This window comes from Limulus polyphemus, unplaced genomic scaffold (genome assembly GCF_000517525.1).
Source record: "Limulus polyphemus unplaced genomic scaffold, Limulus_polyphemus-2.1.2 Scaffold314, whole genome shotgun sequence".
Classification (NCBI taxonomy): domain Eukaryota; kingdom Metazoa; phylum Arthropoda; class Merostomata; order Xiphosura; family Limulidae; genus Limulus; species Limulus polyphemus.
This window is the reverse complement of record NW_013665924.1, coordinates 309,711-322,044: the sequence shown is the minus strand read 5'-3', so window position 1 is coordinate 322,044 and position 12,334 is coordinate 309,711. Positions and strand designations below refer to the sequence as shown.

At 32.2% G+C, this 12,334-nt stretch overlaps 1 protein-coding gene across 2 annotated transcripts in view; it reads right to left on the bottom strand.

Moving 5' to 3' along the window:
• The window catches only part of LOC106457298, a 28,825-nt gene extending 22,855 nt beyond the window's left edge, over positions 1-5,970 (bottom strand). Inside the window, exons 1-2 of one of the 2 annotated variants that reach the window (XM_022383163.1) lie at positions 5,893-5,962; positions 2,881-2,954 (exon numbers count right to left, since the gene is read on the bottom strand). The gene's annotated coding sequence lies outside the window, so the exon portion shown is untranslated. Of the gene's footprint in view, positions 1-2,880; positions 2,955-5,892 lie in introns of both variants that reach the window. The other variant, XM_013916686.2, reaches the window with a different exon arrangement.
• Between the last annotated feature and the right edge of the window lie 6,364 nt (positions 5,971-12,334).

Sequence of the window (12,334 nt, the reverse complement as noted above, 5' to 3'; positions counted from 1 at the left end):
CTGGTGGGTGTTTTAACTCAAGAATGGGCTAAAATTCCTTTGGAAACAATTCACAATTTGTATGAATCAATACCTTGGAGAATTGAGGCTATAATTGCCTCAAAAGGTGGACCTACACCATATTAAAATATATTTTGTTGATTTTCCAAGGTGTTTCCATTATTTTGTCCAACCCCTGTATATTCCTACATGTATTCTATAGTTTTTAATTTAGTCATTAGGATTTTACAGCACACCATGTTGAATATCCCACTCTTGAACTGATAAAGAAATCACTCTTTATATTAATGATGCCATGAATTAAAATGATCTTTAATATATACATAATAAACAGTGTAAAAGTTATACCTTCTTCAAACTGTAAACATAAACAATGTAATAATATTGTTCATTAATTCAGGAATATTTGTCACTATGTATATGACTGAGGGTTTGTGAATTAAAAGGATATGTATATTTGAGTATTTAGTTTTGATCTGAGGTTCAGTGGTATGCATTTTTAAAATCGATGTTTGCGTGTATGTGCTGGACTTCTGCAGTTCAGAATGTCCGAAAATTTGCAAAGCTCCCAAGAAACTTAACAAGTGTTTTTCTAGTAGTACAAGTTACAACTAATGATGTGATAACAAAAACAAACTACTCTTCAGACTGGCAAAGTATAATCGTAAAATCTGTTATCCCTAAGATTCATCTTGATATCCAGGGCATTGGTCAATATTAGTTCCACACCCATCGGTATATGGATGTCAAGGGCTACATTCAATTTGGTTTTCTTGCTTTGATTGATTGTTTTCAGTAGTTGAAAATGGACAGAACGGCCTTTTGCTAATTTGCTTGTTTTTGTTCCTATTACTTTACCAATTCATTGAACCACTTACAAGCAGAATATTTAAACTGGGAGTCAAAATTATGCCCAATAATCAGTACCCAACTAGCTCATCATCCTCTTAGCTTTGGGTGTGTAGTTACTTTTGTTTTTCTTGAGTTACTATACATTACAAGTCATTTCTGGAGAGTGGTGTACAACACACTATCATTTTCCAGATTTCCTATGATGCATGGGAACCCTGACTTTAACATAACCAAAACTCCGAAATGTTTAACAGTAATTTGTTCAACCATGAAGGAAGTGCATAACAATTAATGTTAGACAATGTTACGCCTATACATCTTTTCACTAAAGGGGAACATGTATCAAAGTTCCAAGCTTTTATCAATAGTAATACCTAACTTGTTTTTTAACTACAACAGCAATGTTCTACTTGTACAAGAAATAAGTTATTTCCAAATTTCTATACCTTAAATGCATATTCACACTTATAAATATGGAGTGGTTCTTTTCCATTACTCTCTACTGTCCCTGTATCACTTAGAATCTTGACTTCAAAATATTTCCTGAACCATTAACATAACTTGTAACCAACAATGTTCCTAAGATAGAACCTTAAGAAAACCATCATTAACATTTTTCCAATCTCAAAAATATCAGCTTATCTTTGGATTCTGCCTTCTACTACCATAGTGTCAAGTAAATCTCCTTTCTAATTTCTTTTTCACCAACTAAACTTTTGTTTGTTACACCTTATCAAAGGATTGCTGATAGTCTTAACTCCATTTGTAACAACAGTCGACAGGGGTTAGAGAAATTGAACTGTAAAGTGGTTGGATGGGAGAAAGTGAAAAGTTATTACTGGAGTTCAGCCTAACTGAACCCTTGTTACTAGTGGAGTGTCTCAGGGGCCAGTGCTTAGGCCTTTGCTTTTTCTTATTTACATTAATAATGATACTGATATGGGCATAATTAATATTAAAAAAAATTAAGGACAGCTTATCTTAAATTTACTGCATTAACCACATCTGTAGGCAATCCATTCTAATAGCTAACAACCATATTAGAAAAACAAACCTGTCTTAACTGAAGATGCCTCTCAACCTGCCAAAATTTATTTTTGTGTCCTATAATCTTACCATTAGATATGGAAAAACATCAATTCCATTAACAATCTTAAAACATCTCATTCAGATCCCTTCTAAATTTTCCACTTTAAAAAAATAAACAATCTATTACTGAAATGATGAATCTAAGTTTCAAATGGACAGCAATTGCCTGTTGTAGAAACCTACAAATGTAAAGGACGACGTTTCGAAAGTCTTCAGCCTTTCGTCTTCAGGTCATCACCTTACCATCTCAGGTATCATCCTAGTAGCCCTCTTTTGAACTCTTTCCAACAGTTCAATGTCTTTCCTAAGGTAAGTAGCCCAAGACTGAATACAATTCTCAAAATAAGGTCTAACCAGTGACCTACACAGTGAAATTATAACCTCTTTAAAATTCTATTCAATATTCCTATAGATACAACCTAAAATCCTATTTGCCCTACCACTAGCAACAGCTTGAATGGTTGAAGATACTGATCAACCTGAACATCAAGATCCTTTTCTTTTATAACACTGTTAATCCATTCGCTGTGTCTGAGAAATATGTGTCCCAGCCACAGTGAAGGGTTAAGGTTATTCCCAAGAAAATTATACTTGTGATTTAAATTTTGATGACCCACAAGTATTACCTTGCATTTAAAAAACAATTGTCATTTATATCCCAACTCACAAAATAACCTATATCCTTTTGTAAAGAAACAGCAGCATTCTAACAGAAAGCAACACCCAAGACCTTAATATCATCAGCAAATTCAAATTTATTGACATTCCTCGATCTCTGTCATTGATGTAAGTCAAAATTGAGAAAAGTCCTAAGCTATCTCACTGAGACATTAATCCAACAAAATTTTAAACTTTGTTACATGACTTTGGAAATCATTTTTATCAGGCTTTCAAAAACTTTTCCCACCAGTGATGTAAGGTTAATAGGCTTATAATTACCTGTATAATTCTTATCACCTTCTTTATGAAGAAGAGTAACCTTAGCCACTTTTGAATCTTCTGTCATCTGCCTACTGTTTAAGGACACAAAAAAATAGTCATTAGTGGCTCACATAATTTTAATTCCCTTGAAAACCCTTGGAGAAATATTATATGACCCACGAGCCATATCATTCTTTAAATGTCTTAACAAGCTCAGAATTAATGTGGTCATCTTATTCATTTTTTTTTTCCATCTATAAACTATTCAGAAGGAAGTATGTTATTATAATTAAAAACTGAAGAAAAAGTAAAATTTAGTATTGCAGCCATCTCGTAATCATCAGAAATTAGCCATCCTTTATCATCCCTCAAAGACTCTACTCCCATACTACATTTTGCATACTTTTATTGTATTCAAAGAAAGCCTTACACTTAATTTTTACATTTTCAGCCAACCATTTTTCATATACCCTTTGAGATATCCTAATGTCCTGTATGAGCAACTCTCTTGATCTTCTATAATCTTATAACTTTCTCATCATAGCTGTCAATTCATACTTCTTAAATTTATGTGTATCTGTAATGTTATCCCCTATATTTTTTTAAAAATCAAATTGTCTTTTACCTGCAGCCACACATTTTCTTTCTAAAAGGAACATCTCTATCTTCAATATTTAAAAGTTTATATTTTAAAACTTTCCACATTTCAACAGTATCTTTAATTAATTCATTTGTCCAATTCACTACAAATAATTATTTTTGCATCCCTTTAAAATTTGTTTCTTGAAATTTGTAAAAAAAATTTCATTATTCCCAAATTTTTACGCACAGTAAAACATCAAACTTAATAGAGCAATGATCACCTGCATACAGATGTTCCTCAACCTCCACCCTCTCAACCATTTCTATATTAGAAGTTAACAACAGATCTAAAATGGCATTTTTCCTAGTAGGTTCCTTGACCAATTGATTAAGAAAACCATCTTGAACAGTTTCTAAAAACTCTGTCTTCCTGATGGTTCAACATTTAACATTTCCCAGTCTATATACCTGAAATTAAAATCCCCAATAATTATGACTTTATTAACAGCTCAAATCTTATTCTTGCTGCAAAGTTCATCATTATTTTCATCACTTTTATCTGGCAATCTATAACAAATTACAACTAAAGTCTTCTCCCCATACATACATTAAAAGAAACTGAAGTGAGATTTTAACTTGACACTCTCCCTCTTTTTAGTACTCTATTCCTGTTAAGTAACCAACTGAAACAAAAGGTTATTGCTATAGTGGTGGATAAGTTACTCAAACTATCAAGGCATGTTCTGTTGCAACTAGTAAATTGATTAAAATTTTAGTGTGTACTTACAGACCTATCAATTATAAGTCAAAAATTGTAATTATACAAATTACTAGTAAGATCTCACTTGGAATACTGTGTACAGTGCTAGGATGATTCCTAAAATGGAGGGGTTATCTGATAGGGATAAGTTCTCTTAGTTTGTCTTGGCAAAAGAAAAATAAGTGGCGATCTTACTGAAGCCTACAAAATCATATGGGGGAGAGGAACAATAGAATAAAGGCCTCTGATTTCTTTGTGCTATATTCAAAAATAATGAGAATAAAGAACACAAATTTAAAGACTTGAAGGAGTTGATATTGTTAGTAATGCAGGCCATCATTTTACAAGAGTTTAAAAGTGGAATAGATGATTTCCTGAAAAATGAAAGGTTAGTCTAATTTTTATTTTTCTCAGTGGTATCTGTGCAAGGACAGTCGTGAAGGATCAAATGGTCCCTTGTTTGGTTGAGGCTATATACATGACTGTCGTGTATATACACAAATGAAAACTAAACAACTGACATTTAGGTAATCTGTAATTTTGATAATATACAAAACTGTGTTGGAATTTTATATACTAAAAGTTTCATCTAACTCAGATGGCACAAAAAAAGTTAAATATACCATGCCCATCTCCACCGATCATGGTTCTTTATGTAAACAAAGGCAGATGGCAATTAATGTTTCTACACTCTTATTCGTGTAGCAAAAAAACGTTTCCAGAAAATGTTTCACCTCACAAGAGAAACATGTAAGCAACAAGAGATTCCAAGATAAGAAAATCAGTTGTCATTGGTTAGAATTCAATGCTTGACCTTAGGACTTGAAACTAATACCTTTGCCTATTTTGCTACCAAGTCCTGTTGTGTACTACTTACAAACACTAGGAATCATGGTTTTCTACCTGTATATAGACTTCAGAATAGTAGGTAGAAAACCATTGTGTACATAGTGAATACCCCCCTTGTTGTCTTTATGTTGATAAAAACATCAAATGAGAATATCAACATGATAAAATATATACATATAAATATATACAAAACCTAGGAAATAGTTAGTTCCAAAAATTTTAATTACCATATTGTGAATTAATCATTTTAACAATTTCATTTTTTCTTTTTAAATTTCACAACTAGGCTATATTATACTTTTCAATAATGCTAATACTAGTTAAAGGCCTCTGATTTCCCATAGTGTCCTTCAAATTCAATTCTTTCTCAAAAAACAGTGACTGTGTTTGTAATCACACTATATTGTAATCTTACACTGTACTATTTACACCTGTCCAAGGTTACTATTATAATACTTGTACATATATATTGACATTGTGTCATAATATCACTATCAATTGTTTAAAATATTCAGTTACTATAATTTAGTTTCATGATTTGAATTCAGTGAATAGGGTGTAATAGCGAGTTATCAAACTATGAAGTTTTCTATTCTAACGTTAAATTGTCTCAACAAATCTCTATTTACTTTACGCAATTACTACCTAATAATATTAATAATATAATATATTACCATGCAAATGTAACAATTTACAGTTATTTTATGCCTATTTCCAACAGACAAATTACGACCTGACAATATCTCGTTTTTCTTGATCAGTATAAATTATTAGGTCCTCAACAAACATTTCTTATAATTTATCAAACTTTTTACTTGAACAAAATATATCAACCTTACCTTATTCTTATTTTCACTCAAAAATAAGCCTCAGGGTCAACTGCATTTACAAACGTATAGTGCTTTTCAATATTAATAATACTAACATATTGCCACAACATCTTGTTTTTCCGTCATGTATGAAACAAGGTTGTTCACTCACTCGCTTGATGGCGCTAGAAGACATGCATCGCTGACTCTTGGTGCCAAAATTATCACAAATTGATGAAAAGGTTTTCAATTGTAAGATGAACTCTACGAAATATGCGCATTCTTCAAATGATTTTTTCCAGTCAAGGGAAGAATATCAGTTTTTTTACCAGTATCTGTTTTGTAAATACTCAGACTGTCCACAGTGTTAGTATAATTTATTTATACTCTAAACAAGTTAAACTAGCAAAGCCACTGCTTGAAGCAACTGATCAAAATAACCAAATTAATCAAAATGTAGATATTCACAGACAAATACTTATCCAACTAATATTTTAATGGATAAAGATTACTAATAGCACATACATAACTTCATCTAGTAATCGAATACATAAGCTCGTTACTCTAATGGAGAACTAATTTTGTTAACAATATACTAATCACCCCCTCCTACTCGTGTTCCCATTTCCGGTCTTGTTATTGCACCATTCGGGGGGAATCTACGACGAACGCTTTATTTAAATCAATAGAAATTTTAAATGCTTGGATCAACTCACCTGAAATTCTTCTCACGCTACTGAGAAGATAATTCCCACTATTTAATATTTTCTTCATAGCTCAAATTTTTAGATTACCGTATTTTTCGGTGTATAAGACGCACTTTTTTACCCCAAAATTTGATGTCAAAATCTGCTTGCGTCTTATACACCGAAGGTATGAATAATATATATGTATATATATATATACGATATACACAAGTCATGGGTAAATATATTTAAATAGACATGCATAGTTTAGTTCAATTGAATGTGTTATTTATAACAATAGTAGTTTTTTTTCTTTCAAAAACATAACTATTTATAATGCTCCCTAAATAATAATAAAAAATTACTGTGAAACCAATGAAGATTTTGTGGGTTTTGAACCAAACTAAATAACATTAAACCTTTTTTTTTTCACTTACGGTTTTTTCTTATTTTGATGTTTTGAGCTCTTTTGTGTTTAAAACAATATATACTAATTTTTAAAGTATCAAATTTAATTTTTGTTCAATAAAAATCTTTCAAATGCGATTGCAGCTTTTTTTCCCCCAAAACTTTGTTTTCAAAATAAGGGTGCGTCTTATATTCCGAAAAATACGGTAAGTATAACTTAAATATACTGTGAACTACTTCCTTCATTTTTTTATGATTTTCATGCAATAATGGAGCTCATTAAACTAATTAAAGTGATATAACCTAGTGGCGGAGCCAGTTAGGAAATGTTAGGTAGGCCTGGAGCTACAATGGAAGGGCAGGAGGGTTTACAGACATTTGGAAAAAAAAAATTACAGAAAGCCCATATATGGCTACATCACTGCTGTAAACAAAATATTATCAGAGTTTATACAGTACTAGCTGGAGTACCCGTCTGTTGGACGGGTGAAATATAAACTCATTTGTAACGAAGTGTTCGAAATTGTGCTTTTATATTTTTCATAACAAAATAAACATTAAAAGTGCAATAAAAATACATAAAGGTACTAATACTGAAAAGAAAGACATACTGTTTTCAAAAATTATGGCAAAATTAAATTAAAAGGGGGTCCGACCCCCTCACGATCTTCCTCATGTCATCCTGTATCACTGTATCAAGTTGTGCTGATTCGGTACTTTTCCTTTTATCTTTCTTTTTCATGACATTAATAATAAACGACCACAAGAGCTAAATATTTTATGGATTTCTGTACCTTCACTGTGTCATTTTAGATTTTTAAATATCGAAATTAATTTCTTACTTTCTTCTCTTCTTACTAATACTATCTAAGTAATTCTGAATCAAAGACATTTCTTAATATTATCAGTATTTTAAACGTCTTAAAACTAATTACAGTCTAAACAGTTATTCATATCGATAACTCTATAATAAACAACAAAAATATCATATGAAACTGTGAATGACCTTACCACTTACATTTACAAAATTATAAATGTGTATACCTATCATTATTCTCTGGTTTTAATTACTACAACCAATACCAATTTAAAGTTGTCATTATTTCATAAAAGTAGAATGTTCGTATAAATTTACTCTTTACTTTATAAATGACCTTCTACAAGTGAGATACACAATACCTACTGAGATCTGAAATTCTTCGTCGTTTAGTAGCCCTGACCACTTCTCGAGCCTACTAAATTAACAACAACAAAAAAAAAAAAAAACACTGATCAACTCAATAGGACCAATTTTTTATTTCTCTTTTTACATTGGTCCTCTAGTGGCTCAGCGGCAATTCTGAGAGCTCACTTCACTAAAAAAAAACACAGCGGTTTTCGATACTTGTGGTGGACAAAGCACAGGTAACCCATCCTGTAGATTTGTGTTTAATAACAAACAAACAATTTTTTTTTCTTGTTTGTTTGTTTGTTTGAATTTCGCGCAAAGCTACACGAGGGCTATCTGCGCTAGCCGTCCCTAATTTAGCAGTGTAAGACTAGAGGGAAGGCAGCTAGTCATCACCACCCATCGCCAACTCTTGGGCTACTCTTTTACCAACGAATGTGGGATTCACCATCACATTATAACGCCCCCACGGCTGAAAGGGTGAGCATGTTTGGTGGGACGGGGATTCGAACCCGCGACCCTCAAATTGCAAGTCGAGCGGCCTAACAACCTGGCCTTTTATTTTTTCTTGTCATCACTCATGCATTTCTTTACTTTTCCCCCTAAAACCACAGTTGTGTTTTCGTCTCGTGAAAGAATCTTCTTTACTTTAGTCTCTAAAATGGAGTCTCAAGGTTTTGGGGGATTCCTGCCTAATTCCAAACGTTATAAGAAATTACTATCATGTCTGAAAGGTTGGTGTTGTTTGTTATTAAGCATAAAGCTACACAAAGGGCTATGTGTGCTCTGCCCACGACAGGTATCGAAACCCGGTTTCTAGTGGTAGAAGTCTGCAGACATACCACTGTGCTACTGGAGAGCATCTGAAAGGAAAAGGAGCTCCTGGAACACGTGACATGGAAATACGAAATGTGACGAACGTTAACATCTCAATTGAGATATACCTTTTAGTCAGTATTGAAATAGTAATCTCAAGTTACATTATTTTTTTGGTATTTATTTGAAATTTTATAAAGGTTATGTACATTCTAAAAGTGATAGAATCAAAAATTGTTGTTTTCAGTTAATTAAAGAGTTTTATTTAACGTTGCACATGTATATTTGCAATTGTGTCTTTCTTTAAACATTTACAGCTGCAATTAATAAAATGGAATCAACATATATATACATGTTCTTGGAGTTGATTTATTTCACCTGATAAGGACCGATTACAAATTTTGCATCAATAAAAAGAAGTACCTGAAGTTTATTGAAAACCTTAATAAGCTGATGAGGCAAGTAATCTGGTCCTAAAATCATGTAGAGTATTCTATAGTAAATTATCATTAAGTACGGTAGTACTTAATAGTAGGGATTGTGATAAAACAAAATGACTGTCATAAAAATCACTCGATAAAAAATTACCTTTAAAATGTCTGAATATTAACAATGACTATTTCACAGTATAGGCTGAGCAAAACTAAAGCTTATTGTACTTATAAAGTCGCCTAAATCTCTAAAAACGTGTTTATGGAGTGAATCAAAATTTCACTATTTCAACGAATTTTCATCTAAGTAAATATGTGACTTTTCCAGAAAAGCGTACAGAAAAAAATGACAAACCTTATCGTTCTAATTATTTCACATAACTCTTTCGTCTGGGGTCCGAATGATTCTTTTTGTACGAAAAATGATACTAGTATATATAAATAATTACATAGTAAATAATTACAGTGATTTGCCAAAGTAGGGATAACATTTTTTTAACTTTTAAGTAACTCAGTTTTGTAATTTTGACTTTCTTCTTTCAATACTTTTTATAGCATTAAAATTTTCTTTAGTACTATAGCTAGCTAGGTTACGTATATATCGATCCCTATTTGTCTTTATATAATTTATATTTTTTATCATACTTGTTAATTTTACAGTTGCCGTCAGTTTGCTTACCGTATAAGTCAAAATGTACAAGGTTATACCTGCGCATAGTTACATTATCTCCGCGAAAACGAGAGGTCCGTGGATTTAATGTGTAGAAGGTAAGACGCAGTGATCTATGACAGTGTAATAACAAATATAACAAAAACACTTTATTTGACGAAACGCAAATAAAAAGGAAAGGAAGACTACGATATGAATTGGTCGTTTAGTGGTAGGAAAAATAAAATAGATTGAGAAGAAAATGGGTTAAATTTGATTTACACTAAAGCTTACATGGTCAACATATAAATCGAAAAAGACAGGACTTTTACTGCTTATTTTGACTCTTTTTGTATCAGTGTTTAATCCTTTTCTAAAAGCGACATTCTCTCTATAATTACCCAATGAGAAAAAGGGCATTGAATGCTGAAATATTTTCTTCTCCATGTGACAGCCGAAAGGTATTCTCCAAACACAAGATCAAAAAGAAAACAATTAAACAACTTCACGAAGCAATAGTTTGTTTTTTAATTTTGTGCAAAGGTACACGAGCTAGCCATCGCTAACTTAGCGGTGTAATACTGACCAGGTGGTTAGGGTGCCCGACTCCCAATCTGCAAGTCGCGGTTTCGAATCCCTGTCACACCAAACATGCTTGCCCTTTCAGCCGTGAGGACGTTATGTGACGGCCAATTCCATTATTCGTTGGTAAAAGAGTAGCCCAAGAGTTGGCGGTGGGTGGTGATGACTAGCTGCAGATAGCTCTCGTATAGCTTTGTGCGAAATTCATAACAAACCAAACCATAACAAACTATACAAGAATGAATTATTTAGTATTTGCATAATACATAAATAATAAGCCTGTCAATTCCTGTTTTTTTTACTCATCCCATTATTTAAAAATTACTAGTGTCATTAGTAGTCTTACAATCATTTGATAGATTTTAAGATATAGTCGTGTTAATTGATTTCCTCACTGAAACGTTCGCCGAAAGTGGCGCAACTGACTAATTCAGTCCCAATGATATAGAAACTAAAAAGTCCAGCCGACAAAGTAGATATCATTGGTGAGATTTGTTTTCGTTTTCATGAATTAAACAATTTAATTCGATGATTATTCTCTGAATTTAGCCACAGTTGTAAAATTATTTTCTAATGGAATAATTCTTAACTGGTTTGCTTAAGTTGCCCTTTGCAAGCGTGACCAAATATTTTTGTTTGTCCCCTGTTCGTCAAACTAAGTAAAGAATACAAACTCTCGCCACCTTCAAGGAGAAATTATTTTCTTAGATTTAGACATTATTTAGTAAAAATCATAATCACTTATATTTAAAGTTTTCATTAAATTTTGTTTAATATTTTTAAATTCAAAGACTCGGAAAGGAAGGCAGGTCAGTCGAAAGTTCCAAAAATGATGTGGCTATTTTTGAAGTGTTGATAATCTTTTAGTTTTAAAAATATGTTAATCGTCATAATTATGTAAAAGATTAAAACAAAACCTTGATTTCTGTTCTACAAACTGCTTAACAAGGGGTGTATCGAAATAATGTTGAACAATATTCCATAGCAAACGATAGCATTTATCATGCTTTACTTGTGTAGAATTATATAGTGCAGAAGTTTCAGAAAAACACCGTTACAGATCCTATGGAAATACTAACGTAGGCCTAATTGTATTTTAAGTGGTAATATTTAACTAGTTAAACCTACTGATTTTAATTAACTGTTATTTTTAGCTATGGTGACATTATCGAAATGTTTGGAAATGGAAAGTAAAAGAAAAAAAAGCACCACAGAAAACTAAAAAAGGACTGGATCAGAGACATTTAGAAACAATAATACTTTCTTTTGCGAAATTTTGAATTTTGTAAAAGCTAGAGAAAGAAGATTGCTGTTAAGCAAAAAGTTACACAATGGGCTGCCTATGCTCTTCACACCGCGGTTATCGACCCTGATTTTTAGCACTGAGCCAACGGAGAGGGGCAGAGAAAGTTTATGTTATATTATAAGTATATGCTGGTTTGGAAAACTTTTAAAATAAAACAAAATTAGAAATTATATTAAAGTACACAAGGCTTAGTAGTTAGTAGGTTATTGCTTTAATGTTCAGGTGAAGGGTGGCTGGAAGAAATCACAGTATTGTTGCGTCAGCGAGGTCACGTGACTAGTATCACGCCACCTGTTTCTAGAAATATCCTGTTCCTTCAAGAATGCCCTAGCATTTACTAGATATGTGGTAGTCTTGTATATATAAGAACGGCCACGAAGCGACGGGGAGGTAATGAGTAATTGAACTGCAGTCAGAGAGAATATT